This window comes from Galleria mellonella, unplaced genomic scaffold (genome assembly GCF_026898425.1).
Source record: "Galleria mellonella isolate WM207_F2 unplaced genomic scaffold, CSIRO_AGI_GalMel_v1 utg246, whole genome shotgun sequence".
NCBI classification, from domain to species: domain Eukaryota; kingdom Metazoa; phylum Arthropoda; class Insecta; order Lepidoptera; family Pyralidae; genus Galleria; species Galleria mellonella.
The window spans coordinates 524,559-549,742 of NW_026442050.1; the positions used below are offsets into that span (position 1 = coordinate 524,559).

At 33.4% G+C, this 25,184-nt stretch overlaps 1 protein-coding gene across 3 annotated transcripts in view; it reads right to left on the bottom strand.

Annotated features, from left to right (window-relative positions):
- LOC113520463 (somatostatin receptor type 2) overlaps positions 1–25,184 on the bottom strand; it is a 174,565-nt gene that overhangs the window by 104,467 nt on the left and 44,914 nt on the right. For 2 of the 3 annotated variants that reach the window (XM_052894893.1, XM_052894891.1), the window contains exon 2: positions 24,033–24,085. The exons of the other annotated variant lie outside the window; for it this stretch is intronic. The gene's annotated coding sequence lies outside the window, so the exon portion shown is untranslated. The remainder of the gene's footprint in view (positions 1–24,032; positions 24,086–25,184) is intronic. 3 annotated transcript variants of the gene reach the window in all.

Genomic DNA, 25,184 nt, shown 5'->3' on the forward strand with positions numbered 1-25,184 from the left:
CATTTACGGGTGTCAACACGTAAATTTACCACTTTCCTTTAGGTGGGCTTTTTTGCTATTCTAAGTTGCATGAAAAAAGTTTTTATTTTTAATTTAACTACTTTATTTTTATATATGCTCGCAGCAACTTAATATCGCAATCGATTGTATGTTGGAAAGTGAAACGTGAATTATGGTATTAATTTTAAGAGATACTTTGCGACCTATTCGGGTGTCTAAACTAACTGAGCGGATAACTCACGAATAAATCCGAACAATAGGGATTATCTGCAATTTCATTAACGAGTTATTTGTAGCATTTATACAAAGCAATGTAACAGTTGTGACGTATGATTTCACATATCATATGATATTTCATTTCACCATGTGAAATATTCCAAGCCTACTACGATTACATATAAAAAGATGCATCAGAATTATTGCTTTTTTCAGCGGTGTTGGCAAATATGTACTCGTATACAGTACAGAGGATCTGAGCAAACAGATGACACTTATCTTATTGAGATAGCATCAGCTAACACATTTACAATGCTTACGTATTGACAAGAATCGGGTTTATCAGAAGCCAAACATCAGAGTTTGTCGTAATTGTGTGGCAAACACTCATTGTGTTCACCTGCCCATTATTTACGGTGTGCTAGAAGGAATAGTTCACGTTATATCGTGCATTACTTACTCTATTATATACCTTGTGAATATATAAATAAGAGTCTAAATCACACCAATGCGCAAGAACTCTTGCAAAATTAGGCATCTCCCTGTAATAAAACAGCGATTTTGCTCGTCAATCTTTTCAAGTCGATCTTTTCAATTTTTTATTAAATTAAAAAAATCACCAATGCATAATAAAATATTTGAATTTCTGTTCTATTCGTGTTTCAAACGTGAAGCAGTTGTGTTTGCATGGCTGTGTTTCGGTTTGAAGGGTGGGATACGGTGTGAATTTACTGGGTACAGAGAATGGCAACGCATGGGGGTATCATGGGCGAAACAGTATACTCTGTTATGTCCATGGTACTGCTCATGTCTACAGGCAACGGTTACCACTTTCCATCAGGTGGGCCGTCAGCTTGTTTGCCATTCTAAGTTGTATAAAAAAAAATTTAGGATTCATTTCTCTCTCTATAAATGAATTTTACTTTGCAGCCATCAAAACTTCACTTTACAAAAAAAATACCAATTCTGCAATCGTAATAAATTTATGACGGGACCAAATCTGGAGTAATTTGAGTAAAAGAATTATCAAACACGGTTCAGAATTGGCGATATAATCGCGTAACAAACAAACAAAAAAAGAACGGACAAATTTAAAACTCTCTTCTTTTGAAAGTCACTTAAAAGTACAAAAGGTTCGCGTAGTCTTTTATTAGAAAATCCGCACAAGCAAATTGTGAACACAAAAATATAAAAATTTAATTTAAAATACAGCTTTTATTATTGAAAAAATTTAATACCATATTAAAAAAGGAATAAAAATAAAAGAAATTACGAATGCTGGAAGGGATAAAATGTAACTTTTTAATGTATATAAAAAATATTATATGCTGTTTGTTAGTCATTTGAAAACAGCTGATTTGCCTCTTTTTTATTTTCTTAAACAATCACATTAAGTTTTTGGCAGAGACATGGAAACAGAAACAAAACAGTGTTTGTCAAAATTAGGGAGTTGTTTAACAAAAACATTTGTCTCTTCATTACTATTATATAAATAAAGAAAACTAATAAATAAAGAAATAACTTACAAAAATTTTCGTTTATACAAGATAATAAAATTAAGTTCTGAAGTTTCTTCAGGGTCGGCAACGCGCGCGTAATACCTCTGATATTGCAGGTGTTTATAGGCTACGGTAACCACTTACCGTCAGATGGACCGTATGCTTGTTTGCCACCTCAGTGGTATAAAAAAAATCAGTTCTGAATTGGGAAATAACCACGTATACAAAAAATACAGTTAAATTAAAAATTTCCATTTCAAAGTTGATTAAAAATATTGTTTTTTAATAGAAAGACGGAAAGAAAGAATTTATCATAGAATCATGCGACTCACAAAGTAGCAGGAATGAAAAAACTGAGTATACTACAGCGTTGTTTTTTACCATGAACCATGGTGTCCCAGGTAAAGAGAGTTATAATATATAGTATGTAGTGTATTGATATTCTGCAGGATTACATCATAGACATATATAGAAATCTAATATTCAAATTATGTATATAATATTGTACATATATACAAAACAATTTTTGTTATGCAACTTAGAATGGTAAACAAGCTGACGGCCCACCTGAATGAAAGTGGTAACCGTCGCCTATAGACATGAGCAGTACCATGGACATAACAGAGTATACTGTCTCGCCCATGATACCTCCCATGCGTCGCTACTCTTGATGACTCAAGTGTTACCCTGTAAATTTACTGCCATATCCCACCCTTCAAACCGAAACACAGCCATGCAAACACAACTGCTTCACGGTTGAAACACGAATGGGACAGAGGTGTCCAAGCAAACGACTTTTGTACAAAGTCTTCCTCTGGTGTAAAAAATAGAAAACAATGCAATCACAAATATAATAGTATTTAACTTTATTGCTGTGAAAACTGAATTTAGATATTTTTCAATATAACTCAGTAAACTATATTTCAATCATAGATATTTGAAATAAAAATAATTATTAAATCCCTTACAACAAAAGTGGATTATACTAGTACGTCTGTGCCATAATTCGTCGTTAATCCAGTACAAGCAGTATACGAGTATACACTGAGTTATTACATTTCGAATTAGCGGCGCGTAATGAACTTGATTGAAATTGTGTAGTTTCCAACGTAAATTATTATATTGTTCTCAATCGGATTTGGAAATAGTCTTTAGAAACAGATTATTATTACTAGAGGGAGACTTTGTACAAAAGTCGATTGCTTGGGTACCTCTGTCTCAATTCGTATTTCTACCGTGAAGCAGTTGTATTTGCATGGCTGTGTTTCGGTTTGAAGGGTGGGATATGGTGTGAATTTACAGGGTACAGAGGAATAACACCTGTGTCCTCAGGAATGACCATTCTAAATTATATAAGTTGCATTGAAATCTATTTTGGTCACGAGTTAAGAATAAAGGAAAACTAAAATAGAAAATAAATGTAATTATTTATAATTAAAGGTTGCTAACAAAAAAAACGACTGGCGAAGGATGGGCAGCAACGTCCCTCTTAAACATCTGCAAAGCCTGCGGTTGCCAATCTGCCTGCCAAGCGTGGCAACTACTGTTCTGCAGTGGACAGTTAAAGGCTGGTATAATAACGATGATGATCCCATAAAAAAGCCAACTTTAACTCTAACAAAAGCAGTTATTTCGATCTGAAAACTAATCTTCTGATTTAGTAAGTAATTTCTGAGTCTGTAAGTATCTTTTAAGTTAAAAAATAATTTTCCAAGTCGGTTTAGAACTAACACTCTGTCAATATGAAATAACAAACATAAAAAAAATACAACCAAATTGATTACCCCCTAGTTTTTGGAGTCGGTTGAAAATATATTACGTTCTTCACAATATATAGAACCGACTTCGCACGGGTAGTAGGTAGTAATTGGGTTTTTGTGGGGCACAATCTTTAATTGTCTAAAGACAAGTGAAGCTGTTAATAACTTTGGCTAATTTATGTTTCAACCGTGAAGCAGTTGTGTTTGCACAACTGTGTTTCAGTTTGAAGAATGGGATATGGCAGTAAATTTACAGGGTACAGAGGAATGACACCTGAGTTCTTAGGGATGGCAACGCGTGGGGGGTATCATGGGCGAAACAGTATACTGGTAGTGCACATGTATATAGACAACGGTTACCACTTTCTATTAGGTAGGCCATCAGCTTGTTTGCCATTCTGTGTTGTATAAAAAAAAATTTACCACGTTAGACCAACTGATCTCCTCTATTATAGCTCACTGATACCCCGCCTGCAAATACTACTGTCATATGTGTAGGTCACTAGTTGTAAAAAGAAAAACAATATTTCCAACTGGCACGCATCGAGCCCACTGGATCGTTGCAAGCAGTTAGTGTAGCAAACATTTCAATTTGCCGGCCCACTCGCCGTACCTCGCTTCAGTTAGAATCGTTCCGGTCCGCAAAGACCTCCACGGTTACGGAATAACTAGAATCTTCTCTTCTGTATCCTTTATTCTCTTCCATTCATAGTATTCTACTCATGACACTGATCAACAGCTTTCGAAAATAGATGGAAATTGTAACAATAATCTTAAGCATTATTGTCATGCTTTGTTTTGAGTTTGCTCAGCAGAAAAGTAACATCAGTCATGGTAAAGGCAAAACTAACCTTGATTTTACAAATTGGTATCGTTTAAACGCAAGGCGACAAAGTACTTGGTGAGCTGGTATGGCTGGAGCTGTGCTTCTATCCAGGGTACGGCGGCATAACACCATAGTTCTCAGGACTGGCAAAGCAGTGACGATATAATTGCATCACAGTGTATTCTCTCTCTGATGTCTTTAGGATTTTTTATGTTTATAAACTACTATTACCACCTTCATCAGATGGGCCACTAGCTTTTTTTTCTATGTACCATAAAAGAAATGATAGAATCAACAGTCTCCATAAAAGTAACCAGTTATGAAAATGGATGAAACAAGAAATGTATGAAAGGCTAAATTATCTTTAATTCTCAGCTCCGTCTGTCTACTCTTAAGAGACTCGTGGTGACAGGTATAAAATAAAGTTACAAGATCATTGTCTTTTGAATTCTGAAGATTGTAATGATGATGAGAAACTAGTCATCATTCACTCGCTATACTTGACACCATCGTCTTTATTTCAGCCTGTTATATCCACTGCTTGATATAGACCGTTCCCAAAATCTTTCACCGTGTGCAATCCTCTGCTTTTCGCATCCATACATTTCTTTTTTGTATCTTCTTTTGTTAAATTCATTCATGCATGTATCATTGCACATATGTATAGATTATAAGTGTACAAATCTTTGAAATTTAAAATATTACTGTAGAGTATTTATTATATAACTAGTATTGTAGTTTTTATAAATTTTCTTAATAATAATTATATATTATGTATACGCGTGTCGTGGCGGCCTTTAATCGAGGCAGCATTTTATAATGTAACCATATTATCATGAATTTTAAATAGATATAAATGTATGCTCTGTTGGTTGTCCTTAAATAAATAAATAAATAAATCTTCTTCATTTACTTGTTGTATCTTTATGTAATTTATTTAACTCATGAAGTATTTGCATTTGTTGTCATCATGTCACATTTTGTGAAACCATTCAAAATGTATTAAATTTTTAAATAGCTTATAAATTAATTCGTTGTAAATAGGAAGTCATTTCGAATACTCGAAAGGAAATTGCTTTGTATAATTAAATAAAGTTTTAAAAATACATTTTTGCTTCCAACAAAATTTTTTTATTGGATTTTTTAATAAATCTATATTTTTTATATATTTATATACAGTATATTTTATTCATTTATATATTACTTATATTTCATATATATATATATATATATATATATGTATTAAGAAAGATACAGTTGCATAAGGTACAATTTACAATTTTTACAATTTATATACAACGAGGAAATATCTGCATTACCATCAGTCCCCAAACTAGGCCAGACCTGTATCTTGAGGACTATATTATTTATTGTATATAGGTATACATTATTAACAGTTGTTTTCTTTACCTATCCCAACAATGAAGTACCGCGTTCGTAATCCACTGTTCATCCCAAAGGTTATTGGTTGAAGGTAGGTCATCTAATAGAGAATCTTCAAAAGGGGGTAAAGAGGTTTCTTCAGGGTCGGCGACGCACGTGTAATACCTCTGGTATGGCAGGTGTTCATATGCTACGGTAACCACTTACCATCAGGTGGGCCGTATGCTTGTTTGCCAACTCAGTGGTATAAAAAAAATAGCATTTAATACCTTATTTTATTTTAGTCAATAAAGTTATTAAATTAAATTAAATAAATAAAATCTACAAGTAATAGCAGAAATTCCATCTACTTAAAGATGATTAGAATGAATTAGTTTTACGTAGTTGGATGTATATTCTTACGACTTTATCCCTAAGGACTAGACAGAGTTAATTTATTATTTTATTAATATTTGTATTTATAGTAAGTTACTCTGTTTATAATACGAAAAAAGGTACCAACTCATCAAATTAGTGCGGTGTAGTGTTTTACACGTCTCAAGGGATTGAGCCATATGCATGGAAATTAGTTAATATTAATCACAATTAAAGACACGATTTATGGGTGTACATAATTTTTTTTTATACCACTGAGGTGGCAAACAAGCATACGGCCCACCTGATTACGCGGTTACGGTAGCCGTAGCCGTAAATCGACAATAAAAATAAATCAACTTCAGTCATGGCAAAATATAATTTAAAAATTTTATTTAAATTTATTTCATATTTAATTCATATAATCTATCCTTTTTTAAATACGATAATGTTTTTTTTTTCTGAAATAATACGAAAAAAATACTTGATGAATGTAGTAATGAAATTCCAAAGTACTGTATTACTATATTTAAATTAATAAAAATAACGCCCTTTAAATATTTGTAGGCACTTTCAGAAAACGTAGTAAAAATATATTTATATATATATATATATATATTTATATATATATATGTATATGATAATTGGTCCATATTATATTATATTGCAAGAGGAAAACTGAAGAGGGGAGTTTATTAGCTCATATTACCATATTATGCCTACTTACATACATTTTTTTTTTCAAATATAACATCAAAATAACACCTGAGTCCTCAGGAATGGCAACGCATGGGGGTGTCATGGGCTAAACAGTATACTCTGTTATGTCCATGACACTGCTCATGTCTATAGGCGACGGTTACCACTTTCCATCAGGTGGGCCGTCAGCTTGTTAGCCATTCTAAGTTGTATAAAAAAAATGTTTCACCCATTACTTAGATGTATGCAATTATTATGTATTATAGTTAGATATGTACTGAATATATGTATTTTGTTTGATCGGCGTACCTTAAGAAATAGCCACTAAAACCACCTCTAGTTTTTTCAATATTTTTTTGCAACCTTATAATGAAACAATACATAAAAAATATATAATATAAAGCTAGATAGCAGCTTCGATGACGCTTTGGTTTTATTCAAATATCTATCATAGTTTCGTAGAAAAATAAGTTTAAAGTTTGGAGTTACTACCCTCATTTTTCGAAAACGGATAAATGTAGGGGTTTGATAATTGGTCAAACATTATTTCCAATAACTAACAATATATTAAAGGTACCAGTGTCAATAAAGATCCCAGTGTAGATTTCATAAGGAAACCCGGCGAGACCCTTTATAACTATACCTGTTCCTTTTTTAATGGATGATAATGGAATGATAACGGGACGGGGCACCAGTGAAGGATGATAGGTGAGAATGAAAAGACAGGTCAGTTAGACCATCGTGACGAATTCCACTAGAATTAACCACGACAGTTTCCAAGGAAAACCGCGTGGAGGTCGACCTGATAAGGTGTATTGCTAGCAATGGGTCAATTAGACCCCAATACTAACAATCCCTTCCCCCCCTAATTGTAGCTGTTGTATCTGTAAATGTAAATAAATAAGTGATTAATTAGGTTAAATAAAGTTTATACATATATATACATATATATATATATATATATATATATATATATATATATATATATATATATATATATATATATATATATATATATATATATATATATATATATATATATATATATATATATATGATAAAAAAATTAACATAAGTTTTAAAAATAAGATATATAACAGCTTTTGTAGTAAGTCGTCTAAACGTTTATTTAACACCTGCCTATCTCAAGTTTAAATCTATTATATTAAAACCGATCGAAGTTTTTAGCAGAACATTCGTACTGAGAAATTTTAGATCAAATCTAAAACTTGATTATACCTAAGGTTTCTCTGCGATTATATTTGCTATATATTGAACATTTTCACGTAAAAGGAAGAATGTTTGTGACAGACAACGAAATGTTTCTATTTATCCTGTTTTAGCAATTATGGCGCGGAATGCTAAAAATATTGAATGGTTTTTAACAGCCCATAATATTCTTGGCGGCTCCATCGAGCACAGTAGCTGTCAAGTCAACACGCTTGGTATTAAGTGCCTTGAAAAAAAAACCGATAATTTTCTATACATAGGTATGTACAAACATATTTTGACTTTGAGAAGGGTACAATGTGTTATATTTAAAAGCACTAATACATACGTTATCCAAATAGATATGAGAAATCGACCAAGTGAGTACCGGACGCGATTTAACAGTGGTTTTTGAACGGTTTCTATACTTGCTAAAAGCATCGTGTCCTAGTGGTATATTAGCTTACTTTGAGAGCTCAAAGATTGTGAGTTCGATCCGGAACTTCGTCCTCGTGAGCGGGAAATGTTTCTTTTGATGGGTGAAAATGGTATAGTAACCCCGCCTACAATATATAGCTAGCAATGGGATTCTCAGTCTCCATTACTAACAATTCCTTTCCCCCCTAAAGCGGGAAATGTTTATGTACTGGTATAAAAATTAGACTATGTCCTTTTTCATTCAAACGTAGCACGTATTGTAAATATCGAATTTCATAGCGATTGGTTAAGCCGTTAAGGCGCTATAAGTTATCAAACAAACAAACTCACTTTCACATTTATACTATTAGTAAGGATTAAATAATAAAAAATCCATTTATAAATGGCAGCTATCATTTCATGTCGGGTAGGCTTGTAAGCTTGTTATCAGTTCTCAGCACAAAAAATGCATGTACAAATTATGTTACGTATTACAAAATTAATCGAAAACGAAGCCCAGCTCAGGGCCTTTAGCAGAATGCTTTAAAATGATTATTTATTAAGACTTATCACGGCAACGATTTGTATAATCTGCATTACGCGCATTTGATTCCGGCAAAACGAGGAGTTGCGATTTGATATATTTGATTTTGGATGTATTCAAATTAGAGATTAACAAAATATTTTAAGCTTGCTTAATAAATCTTTTTGCATACAATAATAAACGAAAATTTAATTCCGCCCATCGATTACGAGCTGCTAGACTGATTTGACTATTTTTAATGTTTTTTTTTACACAACTTAGAATGGCAAACAAGCTGACGGTCCACCTGATGGAAAGTGATAACCGTCGCCTATAGACATGAGCAGTACCATGGACATAACAGAGTATACTGTTTCGCCCATGATACCCCTCATGCGTTGCCATTCCTGAGGACTCAGGTGTAATTCCTCTGTACCCAGTAAATTCACGCCATATCCCACCCTTCAAAATAGAAACACAGCCATGCAAACACAACTGCTTCAAGGTTGAAAATTAGCATTCTATTAAGGTATCTGCCAATAATATCTAGGTTCGTTGCACGCGTCCGTGTAGCCTAGCTTCAGGCTGCGGGGAGAAAGGGATTGTTAGTAATGAGGTCTAATATCTCCGTTGCTAGCAATAGACCCTCTCAGGTCGACCTCCATGCGGTTCCCTCTAGAAACTATCATAGTTAATTCTTGTAGATTTAATGATGAATTTATCAAAAATTAACCACGATGGTTTCCAGGGGGAACCACATGGAGGTCGATCTAATAGGGTATATTGCTAGCAATGGGACTGTCAAACTCCATTGCTAACAATCCCTCTTCCCCCCGATTAATGTGTATTATATATCTCATTGTAGACAAAGTAACGTTTAAAAATAAAGAAAAAACAAAATACTGTAAATAAAACACGCTTAAAAGGGATTAAACAATATAATCCGTTAATCTTATCCTTTTGTTTGTAGCACAAACAACTCTGTGTCCAATGGGATTAAGATATTATTTTTTAAAATGAAAATATGCATAATACATCTTGCAGATTAATTACCCTAATCATGGCATTGATAAGGTTTGTACTCGGGGGAAATTATGCAATGCGTTTGATCCCCTGTTTTCAACCGACATCAAAGATAGGAGGTCCCCAATTTGACTGTATAATTTTTTATATGTTACGTGACATTTTTCTCCGTTCCGCTTTTTCTGTAACATTTTTTTTGTTTTTAAATACCGTGTTCGTTTTTAACTAACGAATTTTTTTTTTTTTAATTAAGTTGACAAAATTATTGGAAACGACAAACACTGTAAGTTCATGAAATTTCCGTTCTGCACATATATAGACAGCTTTTTTGTTATAGATAAATACAGTTTACATTTATATTATTATAGTATTATATAATACAAATTTTGCCAAAACTAGAATAAATCACGATTGCCTAATATGTATTAATAATGATATTAACACGACCTTAAAGAAATTCAAATCAACTTTGTATAGATTCTTTTGTTAAATTCATTCATGCATGTATCATTGCACATATGTATAGATTATAAGTGTACAAATCTTTGAAATTTAAAATATTACTGTAGAGTATTTATTATATAACTAGTATTGTAGTTTTTATAAATTTTCTTAATAATAATTATATATTATGTATACGCGTGTCGTGGCGGCCTTTAATTGAGGCAGCATTTTATAATGTAACCATATTATCATGTATTTTATGTAGATATAAATGTATGCTTTGTTGGTTGTCCTTAAATAAATAAATAAATAAAATATGAAACTTCAATAAGAAGAAGTGATATATTAAAATTTCAATCCTTTTAAAACTAAATAAATACAAAACTTAAATAAATATCAAAATCGATACAAGACTGACAAAGGTTTCAAATATCATTAAAAGAAATACAAGCGAATGAAAAACCTTTAGAAAGACAAAAATGAAGTTGGCAGTAGGTAAGGTAGGTAGTAAAAAATAAGAGATGATGATGTTACTTAAATACTAAACGTTTTTAAATATTGATATATAACTGGGTAGGAAATGAGAAAGAAGAGAGAAGACATTCTGTTTGCGGAGAAAACAGATTAGAATTCGCTTGAGACGCGCTGAATGGGATATACTCGTATGGTTACTATACTCTACCAGAGAGAGACTTTGTACAAAAGTCGTTTGCTTGGGTACCTCTGTCCCATTCGTGTTTCTACCGTGAAGCAGTTGTGTTTGCATGGCTGTGTTTCGGTTTAAAGGGTGGGATATAGCGTGAATTTACTGGGTACAGAGGAGTAACACCTGAGTCCTTAGGAATGGCAACGCATGAGGAGTACCATGGGCGAAACAGCATACTCTGTTACGTCCATGGTACTGCTCATGCCTATAGGCGACGGTTACCACTTTCCATCAGGTGGGCCGTCAGCTTGTTTGCTATTCTAAGTGGCATAACAAAAATGGTTGCCATACACAAATTCTGTTTTAAACTTACATTACTGCTATTTACAACTTTGTAGCTTCAATGAACGAGACATTCAGCGTGATTGCATATTTGTTAGATCCCGATATTTCGAAGCCATTATAACTATTCCTATTAGAAACTTTTAAATATTCGATGAAGTTTGAAAAAGATTCTTATAAAGAGGAAAATTGCTATGAAAATGTACTTTAATTTTTGTATTTTTTCCATACAATTAATCAAATAAATAGAAATATTAACATCAAACTTATATTTTTAATGAAACAAGTAAACTAATATGAATTAAAAGAACAAATGTCTCACACGCACAGACATCTCTTCGCTGGCATTCGAGTAACAGGAGAATTGGAGTAATAAGGATGGATATATTTCATTGTTCGCCACTCCGGACCTTGCGATGGTACGTGATGGTACTGCCAATAAAAATTTGCGATAAAATAAGTGAAAACAAACGATTTACAACACGCGCACTGTTTTGTCTCCATTCGCGTGATAGAGTTTGTTACTCGCCGATTCCCGCGGCTTCGATCGCGCTATTACGATTTAACCCTGATAGATAGATACTCTTTATTGTTTCCTCCAAAAGATTACAATAGTAAACTTATTATAAATATAAACAATTACAAGAAATAATCACAATGAGAAAACAACGGGCGACCTTATCGCTCATTGTTTACAATACTTACCTGATACAGTCAGAGATAATTTAAATTCCCGTTTAAATTTCTAGAAGATGCTTTATTTTAGATGTTTTCAAATTATTAGCATTCTTCCTTCACACTTTCGAGATTGAACGACTAGTCGGGGCGACAGCGTCCATCCTTACGTCGTAGACATACCATTTATAAACGCTTCATGCCTACAAAACGTTTGCGGCTTGCTTTATCATGCGTACGACCAAGAAGTGTAACACTCTGCCTGCTTATGTTTTTCCATCCAAATATAATGTACACCAATATATAACAATAATGAAAATAAAAAGACTCAAATGGAGATGGACAGGGCATATGATCAGAGGAGATGACAAATGGAGTAAGAAATTGACAAAATAATATTCCAGGAAAGGCAAACGGACAAGAGGCAGACCCTGCATAAGATGGGATGATGACATCAGGGAAGTGGCTGGAAAAATGTGGGACAGAGTGGCTCAGGATAGGCGAGAGTGGAAACGGTTGGAGGAGGCCTTACCAAATGGCAAACAGATCTTAAAAAAATAACCAAGAAACAATTATTAGAATAAGTTATTTTAAGTTTTTTTTTTATTTTGTGTTTGTTTTAATGTACTAAGTTAAGAAATAAGTTGAATAAAGGCTATATTATACATACATAAAAAATTACATGTAGTTAAATAAAGATGTACAACAGGCGAGTTTAACTCTGTAAGAGTTCTCTTCCAGCAAACCCTGAGTGGAAAGGAGCGTTAATTACCATAAATATCCTTTGTGTACAATGAAAAGTAAATAAATAAATAAATATCATTCAAAACTCCCTCCTGTTTCACTGGAAAAAAAAACTTTAATTTCACTCTGGTATGATAAACCCCTGTACAAGTACTAAATGACTTGTAGTTCGTGTTGTTGACTTGTGGTTTGTACCGAGCGTGGATCTAAAAGAGCATCGCCACAATCAAATACATAATACAGCGATGAACTCAATTTACATGCTAACAAAACATGAAATGGAGTTCACAGCCCGAACCCCGTGTTAATGTACCAAATGTACGCAATACGCACAAATGCAAAACAAAATTATAGCGAGCGCGGTTTGTCTTTCTTTAGTCAAAGGTGTTTATTTTAATAGACTTGTTTACAAGCACACGCGTTTGCGATCACGCATACTAATTGTGGCGGATTTTAACGAAGTACTAGGTACGGTCAGCAACGACATACGACGGACGTATTATATTGAACCAATTTTTACTTTTTAATACTTTCGTCCAATTCTAACAATGTTGTTTGAATTCTTATGTTTGCAACGATATTTAGGAGATTTAGAAATGTAAGAGTTCTTTTTTTATACTTACTGAATGAATGAATGAATGAATGAATGAAATTTACTGATAGCAAAGTGTTACTGCGCAGACAATATAAAAAATTAACATATTCAGATTTATAAAAACCCAAACAGCCATCAAATACAAATAGCTTTATTTTGTTTGAAAAATGGTTTAAAGAATCGTACATACTTATAAATAAATCTCTTAACAATATATTAAGATTAAATAAACATAACAGCATTTTATATTTATTTAGGATTACCGTTATTAGTTACAATAATATTTTTGTATGGCATTTCATCAATAATTATTGGTAAATAACGTATGTATGAAAATAAATGTATACAAAAAAAATATAACTAATATTTAACAACACTTGAACATGTAATTAAAAATAAAACTCATTTGAGTCATAAAGAGAGAAAACTTATAACATTAACAAACTTAGACCTTTAGACTTTGTACAAAAGACAATTGCTTGGGTACCTCTGTCCCATTCGTGTTTCTACCGTGAAGCAGTTGTGTTTGCATGGCTGTGTTTCGGTTTGAAGGGTGAGATATAGCGTGAATTTACTGGGTACAGAGGAATAACACCTGAGTCTTCAGGAATGGCAACGCATGGAGGGTATCATGGGCGAAACAGTATACTCTAAATTCAAATTCAAATTCAAAAATCATTTATTCATGTAGGACATTTTCCATGGTCTGTTATGTCCATGGTACTGCTCATGTCTATAGGCGACGGTTACCACTTTCCATCAGGTGGGCCGTCAGCTTGTTTGCCATTCTAAGTTGTATAAAAAAAAAATCTTAAATTTTTTTTTATTTACTACTTTATTGTACACGTCGATTACACAATAAAATATGACAGAAGTAATCAAATGTACAAAGGCGAGCTTAACTCTAAAAGAGTTCTCTTCCAGCAACACCCAAAGTGGAAAGGAGCATCAATGTCAGCGGGCAGAGCGGTGTACAATATTGTGACAATTTACAAACAAATAAACTAGACAACATAGGTACGGCAATCTGAATAATAAGCGTCTACGTAAACCGAATTCATTAAATAGTTTACAATAATCGTGGCACCGCAAAATTTGACCCCAAGATAGTTGGATGGAATGGTAGAACCAGCGACTTTATAGTAGTTTTTAGTACAGTTCGGGGAATAGACAAAATTAGCTTATTAAAATGCAGCAACAGTGTGTTGGAGTATTGAAAATTTTAATGTGTTAATTAACTTCTGATGCTGACCGTACCACCTTCAAGACTAGACGTAATAAGGTGAACTTTCGCAAAATAACACCTGAATCTACTAAATATTTGATTAGATTCCTTCTTATTATATCTCTTTATATAGTTTACTCATTTTTTATCGTAATTTCGTATGCTTTAGTGTTGCAAGTAAGTAATAATAAAATTTATCATATTTATAAACAATGCTATACTGTTATTGACTTAATTTAAAAAAAAAAACATTTCTACATAGATGGCGCGTCAAGTTTGTTATATAATATTTTGATACGTCATCTAATGTACACAGATTTTAAGTTAGACTTTTCAGTTTGATGCAATAGTTTTTTCGCAAAATGTAGTTTTTTTTTTTTAATGGCTGATAATGGAATGGTAACCCCGCCCGCGCTATCGTTATACACCGGCGGGGCACCAGTGAAGGATGATAGGTGAGGATGAAGCAGGTCAGTTAGCCTATCGTGACGAATTCAACAAGAATTGTTCACGATGGTTTCCAGGGGGAACCACGTCGAGGTCGACCTGATAGTGTATTGCTAGCAATGGGTTCATTAGACCCCATTACTAACAATCCCTTCCCCCCTTCGCATAATGTAGTATGTAATATGCATATAAACCTTTCTCTTGAATCACTTACATTTATATCGCATATTTTGACATTGGCAAAGGGAATCAAACATATTATGAGTACTTCCCATTAACCTAGAATCATGAAACTTGGAAAGAAGCAATATCATGTAGCACAAACAAAAGGGAAAATCCGAAAACTTTAAATTTGTGATTATTTCACAAAAAAAAACTTGATGATATTGTGCGGAACCCTAGTTTTGCGAGACCGACTCACACTTGACCGGCTTTTTAATTGCTATAATTTTAAATTTCCGACTGACTCTCCCTGTGTTGCTAACAAGAGAGGCACGCTGGGCTTACTCTCTGCCAGGTTGAATTTCAAAGCTCAGTGAAATATGACGGTATCGCGATACTGCGTGGACTTTATCTATCCCATATTTACACATATACACACACATACTATAACCCTGATTGAAAAAAATGTACAAATAACTCGCTACCTTTAAGATTTTTTTTTTTCTTTTATTTCCAAAAATTTTGTGTATTTTTGAGACTATATTTATAACAATTAATTTTTTTTTTACACAATTTAGAATGGCAAACAAGCTAACGGCCTACCTGATGGAAAGTGGTAACCATCGCCTATAAACATGAGCAGTACCGTGGACATAACAGAGTATACTGTTCTAAGTAGTATAAAAAAAACCAATAACTATAAAAATACTGCAAATAGTAACACGGAGATGAAGGTAAGGTATCTTTATCTGGTAAACAGCTTATTTTGCTATGTACAGTCACTCGAGGTAACATTAATCTTTAACTATTGAAAGGGGCATGACACTGACTGCAGTTAAACTATTCAATAATAAATAACTTGTAGATATTTCCTGGAACTTTATTACTGGTAAACTGCAACGTTCACAGACAACCAACATTAGTGCTATAGTTATATAGTTATTTATTACAATGACCTAATAGCGTGCAACGGTTTTAAATGTCAGAGAAAGTAAACTGCATTTTCTGTGACACAGTAATATAGTTTTTGTAACTTTTTTTATGGCAACATATTATGGCAAACAACGACAAAACTGATGGAAAATGACAACCATGGATTGCACCATGAACATTGGAGAATGTAATGTGATGCCCATAGTGCCCCACTCGTTGCATTCCATAGAACTGGATAGATAGATAGATAGATACTCTTTATTGTTTCCCCCAAAGAATTATAGAAGTAAACTTATTCTAGATAAAAACGATTACAAGAAATAATCACAGTGAGAAAACAATGGGCGACCTTATCGCTAAGAGCGATCTCTTCCAGGCAACCTTTGGATGGAGAGGAGTAATTATAAACAGTTTGATCGTATGTCTATATATATATATATATATATACATAGTTTCATTTATGTTTATATTTAGTATTTATTATATATATATAGTATAAAACTGAATGTTAAAGATAAAATAATTGGTAGTAAAAATAATACATTGTGTATAAACTTACGATTTCAGAAAAACATATTTTTTAAAATTCCAGTTAAGCATTTTCCAACATTATATATATATATATATATTACTTTTTTATTTAACCCCCGGCATAAGCACAGTCGGCCAAGGTTCAGGGCGCCAGGGAGAGACACTGGCGTTACATACTACAAACATATAGCAATACAAAATTATCCCCCTAATGAATTCCAAATATTGTATTTATATAGTACAAAGATTGAATCCGCAACCACCGAAACGCGAGGCAATATTAATGAGCCACACCGCCAAGGTTTACCCGATCCAATTATCTTTAATATTTATCTATAAATTCAAAAATCATTTACTAAATATAATTCAATAATACCATTGAATGATAGAAACGAAGCCCCAGCGACATTCGAATAATGTTTCACAACAAAATGTTATTTCAAACAAAATTTTGATACGAGATTTTCAAAGAACAATGTTATTACAAAAGGAAGCCCTTAAATTGTTACTTGTTAAGTCCGTCATTTGCGGAATTTAATTCGAACGCCCCGAGCAAGTTTCCAGGCGAACGGATCACTTATTGTGGTGTGAGCAGCTAGTATCTATTGTCCAATAGTTATTTTTTTGTTTAAAGATTTGGATGCTTAAGCCAAGGGAGACCTTAGCAATAAGTTGTGTCATCTTGCAACTAAATCTTTTAGTGATATTATGCGAACAAAAGGGAGTTTATTTTTTGTTTTTTGTAAAAATTATAACGGTAAATAAACTAACGGCCAACCTAATGGAAAGTGGTAATCGCCTATACATTATAATATTTGCAGACAATATAAATTTCAATTTACTGATTGTTCCGTACTTTTTTTCTATACTAGCACGATTCAGTGACTTTATAGCCATCTAGTGGTAAGATCAGGGCGGAGACTTTTTCTTTAAATGCTCCTAGTAGCGGTAAAAGACAAAAGTTGAAGGCTGAATAAAAGCGAAAGTAATTGTATCATTTTGGAAAATAAGAAATGTTTGGGGAGAAATAGAAAACAGCATTTGGCAACACTGGCGCAATTGTACTCGTACGTGGCAAGTCAAAGGCGGTTATAAACCGAAATTGAAGACGCCTCCACGTTCTGGAGGAGAACTGTACGAAGATTGATTCTCTTATTTCCACTGAATACTTGACTCGTGTTGTTCATTAGACGGATTTAATGTGACCTTAATTTAGCTGAATTGCTTTATACATTTACTAGTTATATTTCACAGTTTTTTTTACACATACATTGTTTTGTACAGTAATACTTTATGTATTTATTTATGTATGTACCATTTCACTAGAGAGAGACTTTGTACAAAACTCGTTTGCTTAGGTACCTTTGTCCCATTCGTGTTTCAACCGTGAAACAGTTGTGTTTGCATGGCTGTGTTTCGGTTTGAAGAGTGGGATATGGCGTGAATTTACAGGGTACAGAGGAATAACACCTGAGTCCTCAGAAATAGCAACGCATGGGGGAGTATCATGGGTAAAACAGTATAGTGTATTATGTCCACGATACTGCTCATATCCATAAGCGACTGTTACCACTTTTCATCAGGTGGGCTGTCAGCTTATTTGTAGCTTTCTAATTGGTGAAAGAATTTTTGAAAGCGGCATAGTAGATTTTGAGTTTATTCATTAGAACATACCATAAAAATACAAATCTTTATATATATATATATATATAACGGTATACACGGTAACGGTATACCAGTGAGGGATGATAGGTAAGAATCAAAAGGCAAATCAGTTAGCCCATCGTGACGAATTCAACGATAAATTAATCACGTTGGTTTCCAGGAGGAACCGCGTGGAGGTCAACGATAGGGTATATTAATAGCAATGGGATCTAACCTCCGCATTACTAACAATCCCTTCTCCCCTACAAATACAATATATGCGAATAATTTTTGTACTATATTTTCGAATTCCTACAGGAATAAATTGCTGAAGCACTTTGTACAACAATCTTATGAAAATTAACTCTAATTGTCATAATATATATTTTTTTTATATTTTTTTAATTCAATTCACTCATAATCTTATTTTCTGATATTGCTCACAACTTAGGTTACATGTTTATTTTTATTATTTACTTAATTTTCTCGCACTGTATAACTATGTTAAAGTGAATGCTGTGAATACCTATAATAGGCGTGTGCATTAATATTGTATTATATTTAATGTTTGTTATACCTATATGTTATAATGCAATATGCTGTTTGTGTTCCTTAAATAAACAAATAAATAAATTCTATATGCATTATTTTATCTCTTTTTACTATTATATATATGTTTATATTTGTGTGCTTGAAGTAATGCAAATAAATTATCTATCTATCTATTTATTTGCTTAAAGAATTCTAATGAAAATTAATAGCATCGGAGACAGTTCCCTGCTACACAAATTCACTAGACAATTAAATTATAAAGTGACAATGAGACGTAATTTCTATTACTGGCCGTCACGCCACCATCGCGACGTTTGTGCAAAACAACCGCTTAGTATTCCATCACTGTTATTGTGCAGTGTTGACTGACGCTTCAATGAGAGGGAATTCTATTTTTATCGTGGTTTTGTAATGATTGACTAAACTAGAAAAAATAAATAAAATTTCTGACGTAAATAGTATATTCATTTATTTTAACATTTATTATACAAGTAGGTAGTTATTATATGTATTTATGTAATATTTTATTATATATTTTAATATTTTATTTAACTATATATTTGTTTATGTATTAATAGTTGTAGCACTTCAGCTGCCCGCTAACGAAATGCTTTCTCACTGTACTGGATTGACTGGAAGAGATCTCTGTCAGAGATAAGTCTCTATCCACCCTTGCTCACAACATTTATAAATACATTATTTTATATGCAACTTACAAGTGCAATAAAGAATATATAAAATAGAGAAATTTTAGGATATATCTAATTATACAACAGTGACAAATCTGACCGTGGCAACCCTGTACAGGCAAACGCAGTGTAAGACGACCCCCCCGACCCTAGTTTTTTTTTTAATGGATGATAATGAAATGGTAACCTTGCCTGCGCTATCGGGATACGTTGGCGGGACATCTGTAAGAGATGACAGGTGAGGATGAAAAGGCAGATCAGTTAGCCCATCGTGACGAATTCCACTATAATTAACCACGACGGTTTCCAGGGGGAACCGCGTGGAGGTCGGCCAGATAGGGTGTATTGCTAGCAATGGATCAATTAGACACCATTACTAACAATCCTTTATTTTTATTTAATTACTTTATTATGTTAATACGTCATATTTTATACAATATTAAAAGTAAAAAGATTTTCAAAATTATATTTACTCAGAATAAAGATCGATAGTATTTTTTCTAGTATTTGTCCGTTTCTTTTATCTGCCATCTTCGGAATTCCAATATGTTATTACTCAAGACTACATTTTAGGGTTATGTAGTAAAATAGCCATTTTTTATTTCATTACTTTCTTCTTTATATGTTGTATATAAAAAGAATGATTCACAAAAAAATAAAATAATACTGTACATGTTACTACTCGTAGCTTTCTACGTATGAGAGATTTTTTAATATCAACAGTACTTTGGTATTTTTTAGTTTATCCACTGCAAACCATAATCAAATACATATTTCCTTTTTAAAAATTTAAACTTTAGATAAAAACGTGAATTTTTTTAAATTAGTTTTTTTTTATACGACTTAGAATGGCAAACAAGCTGACGGTCCACCTGATGGAAAGTGGTAACCGTCGCCTATGGACAGGAGCAGTATCATGGACATAACAGAGTATACTGTTTCGCCCATGATAGCCCCATGCGTTGCCATTCCTGAGAACTCAGGTTATTCCTCTGTACCATGTAAATTCACTGCAATATCCCACCCTTCAAACCGAAACACAGCCATGCAAACATAACTGCTTCACGGTTGACTATACTCGTATTCGCGTAAAACCGCAAGTGTCAGCTAATAAACAAAAAACAACTCTGACAATAACAACATATGTCACAATTTCAAATACACCTACGCATATATGTATTTATGGGGCAAAATCACGAAACAATAGAAACGCGGGCAGCTCAATAATAAAACTTTCAAATTCGATATTCAAACGGGTTGCAATATTCATCAAATTTCATACAGTTTCCACACATATCCAATAAATATTCTGCACAGTTAATTTTCAATACATCACAGTTAATTGTTAATGATAAATTAAGGATGTAGTGTATGGATCTCGTTGAACAATCGATATTGTATCAATTTATGGACAATTTCAATGTTGAACACCACAAAACAATGGTTAGGCAACGTGCGAGCGCATAATTGATTAAAATTTGCAACTCATTGTCAGATAATTAATTTATTGACGGCAAATCACGGTATCTCTCGTGTTGACAGTGAAAATAATAGTGTTACATAGGTTTGATGCGCAACGACATTAAATCTATAGTTACTTATCTATATATAATATACAGAAAATGCTTTTAGCGTTGTACAATGGATTGTGCTCAGAGAAATTGTTCAATAGGATGCCCACAGCCACTTTCTACCATCGTACGGCTCGCCATCGACAGGGAGTTCATCCTCAAGTCCTACAGCATCAATGGTCGCGTACTGCGCGGTTCCAGAGATGTTTCCTTCCACGAACACTCAGGTTGTGGAATGAGCTCCGAGGTTTTCCCAAGAGACTACAGCATGGGGTTCTTCAAAAGGGGGGTAAAGTGGTTTCTTCAGGGTCGGCAACGCGCGCGTAATACCTCTGGTATTGCAGGCGTTCATAGGGTACGGTAATTACTTACCACCTCAGTGGTATAAAAAAAGCATTAAGTCCACCGTGTACACAAATATGTATTAATCAATAAATAAATAAAATAACAAATTTTTTTATGCTTTACAGATTTACCATTGAACTCACTAACACACAAAAATAGAAAATTATAATAATAGATTATTGTAAAAAAATGTATTACAAAAATAAACATAAAAAATGTAATTCTGCGTAATTTGTTACTACCCTACGAAACTCTGTGGCAGTACAGTGAAATAAGTCGAGTTGTGAACTCGCAGCTACCTACCATTATATCCTGTACCACAGATACCTGTATGTCAAATTATTGACCTTCTTTGAGTTCTTTGACCCTTGTTTCTTGCTACTTAGAAGAAATGTAATTCCATCAAAAAGATAAAATGTAAAAAAATGCCAAGTCTCCCAACGTGAACTGCACTTAGGAGACTTGGCATTTTGACAACGAAAACTTGTGAGATCACATATAAAATCAAATCAATTATTTTCCGTAGCTAGTATCTATGGAAGCCCTTATTCAACAAATTTGTTATAAATTGTTATCTGATTAATAATCTATCAAAATTTTTAGCGACCGTATCAATATAAGACACGTTTATTTCTATAATAATTATAATGACTGTACTAATAAAATACTTAATTTTTAAATGCATTGTTAGTTTTTGTATTAAATAGTAGATTTTGTATTAAATTATTATTTTACAATTATAGTTACAAAGAGTTACAGGGCAGTCAAAAGTGTCGTGAGTTGCTTTGAGAAAATGATAGTACAGCCGTGTTTACTTGGCGAGAACACTACCGTACCTTCTGATAATTTCGACTTCGCGCCGTTCTTAAATGTTATAATGTCAGTAAATGTCGTATCACAGTTTATTGCTTGATAGTTCGGTTACTTTGAAAATTAGGGGACCATAATGTTTACATCCATCAACATGATGGATCTGAAAGTTCGAGCCAACAAAAGGGGTCAATTTGATACCCACATAGATACGACATTTGTCGCTTTATTCTTGTAACAAGAAAATCCACTTTGAGGTACATTACCTATACATAATTACGATAGTTCTTTTTTTTTAAACTTAGAATGGCGAACAAGCTGTCGGCCCACCTGATGGAAAGTTGTAACCGTCGCCTATAGACATGAGCAGTACCATGGACATAATAGAGTATACTGTTTCGCCCCATACATACATGATACGCCCCATGCGTTGCCAGGGTTATCTATAATTATCTAATAACTATCGCCCATAGATAAAAAAGAGGAATCATCTGCCAGATTATCTGCCATAACAAATTTAAAAAAAAAAGAAAAAAAATTGCCACATTTCAATTCATGATCCTAAAAGTTAAAAAAACCAACGTATTAAGCAATTAAGCCACGTCAGTACAAAAAAGAAAAAAAAAATCGTTTTAAAATATTTTAAATTGTAACAGCCATAAGCCTACGCTGCACAGAATGGAAATTTCAAATTTGCGTGATGAAATATAATAAAGTAGTAAAACAAACCATTATACTGTACTGAAATTAACAAAGAAATATGGCGGGAATAATTATTTTTGTGACAAATTAAGCTAATTAATAACCGGCCAGTTACACGGCGGAATGATTTATATACTGCGGGATAGGAGAGCTGAAGCGCGATTTGTCATGAATCATTATTCACAAAGTTAGCATAAAAAGTACGTGACAATTTTTTTCAAGGACAGCAATTGTTCGATGAAATATACAGTTGTTTTTTGGTCGCTTTGGGTTTATTTTTAATTTTTTTATAGATGATAACGGAATGGTAACCTGCTTGTGTTAACGGTATACACTGGCGGGGCACCAGTGAAGGATGACAGATGATAATGAAAAAGCAGGTCAGTTAAGATACTGTGACGAATATGCCTGGAATTCGACATGATGGTTTCCAGACCACGTGGAAGTCGACCTGAAAGAGTATATTGCTAGCAATGGAACTACCACCGCGTTACTAAGAATACTAAGATTACCGTCTGGTCCCGGCATAGAATAGGTCATCCCTTGCTTTCTCGTAGGTGTCGTAAGAGTTGACTATAGAAGCTTATGATCAAACATCAACAAAAGCCAAACTGCGGCTGCCAATCCGTTTGCAAAGCTTGGCAATTACTGGCAAAATCCTAATGGTAAACTGCCATAGGAACTCCCGTTCCTTATGGCAATTTATGGAAGACGCCTATGTCCAGCAGTGGACAATAACAGCTGAAATGATAACGATGATGATTTGATTTAAAGGTATAGAAATAACGTTTTAAATTTTCGAAACACAACGTAATTATACACTATACACTTTCTGTGAATAATCCTCCATCCCAGCGATGGACTGCAATATCGTCATATTCGTAGAATACTGACGGATCTGACGAATATTACATATAAAGATCCGTCAGTATTGTACGACTATGACGATATATTAACCTTTATTAGTTTAAGAGAATCATTCATCATCATATGATGATAAATGGTTCTCGAGAGACGTAGCCCTGATTACTAATTACAAAAAGATAATAATTCTCTAAGTACTCACCGTGTATCCGTCTCTTCCACTAGAGATTATCACAGATTGTTAACCTCGATAGCCTGAAAATAAAATATATCCTTACTTAAACACACAAATATTTAAAAAATAATAATTCTATACCGCCTTATATGTAGATTATTTCGATATTTTTAATAAAATTTTCTTAAATATTATTCAAAGCTAAAGTCACGCTCGCAAGTCATTTTTGATTACAGGAATAAAGGCACATGATTAAGTAACTTCACAGAGCCTTAACTACGTACGAACCATGTACTTAATATAACCTAACATAATAACAATAGGAGGGAATGGATTTGTTAGTAATACAGACTACCAGTCCCATTGGTAACAATTTACTCTTACAGGTCGACCTCCACGTAGTCTCCCTGGAAACCATCATGCAAAATTCCAAGTGTATTCATCACGATAGGCTAACTGACCTGCCTTTTCATTCTCATGTATCATCCCTCACTAATGCCACGCCAGTTTATACCATTAGCGCAGGCAAAGTTACTATTCCATTATCATCTATTAACAAAACAAACAACCCGTTGTATAGATACGAGTACACTGAAACATGGCAGCGTAACTTTAAAAAAGAGCCAACCCAAAACAGAGGACTTACTTTTATTCAATCGAAATGAAATCAAATATAAATCATATCGCATACCTATACATCAAATATAAAGTAAGTTTATGTTTTCTTTTGTGTGATTTTGATTTTATCCCACCTTTATTTCATCATGAGTCATTGCGCTTTCTTTTCAATTCTTGGAACGTCGCAAAATTCCCCGTCCATATCCTCTTAAAGTGACAAGTTAAAAGCCCGTGTGTGAATGTACCTTTAGCAAAGCATCTGTACACAATTTGGGTTCTGCAAAGATGCTTACTCACGACATAATGGTGTATACCTATAGAACAGGAAGGCGGGCGTGTAAGGAACGAGTGTGTTCACAAAAATATGACGGAGCGTGGAGCGACAACCGGAAAAAATAAAAGATCACAAAAACTGAGATACGAGATACCGAACGATTGACTTTTTCCTTCACTCCGTAAGCATAAAAGGGAAAATCTGTTATTTTATAATATTCTGAATATATTTTATACGGCGTTAACAGAAAAAATGGTAAAAGCTTTTGAGAATGTTCGCGTAATAAG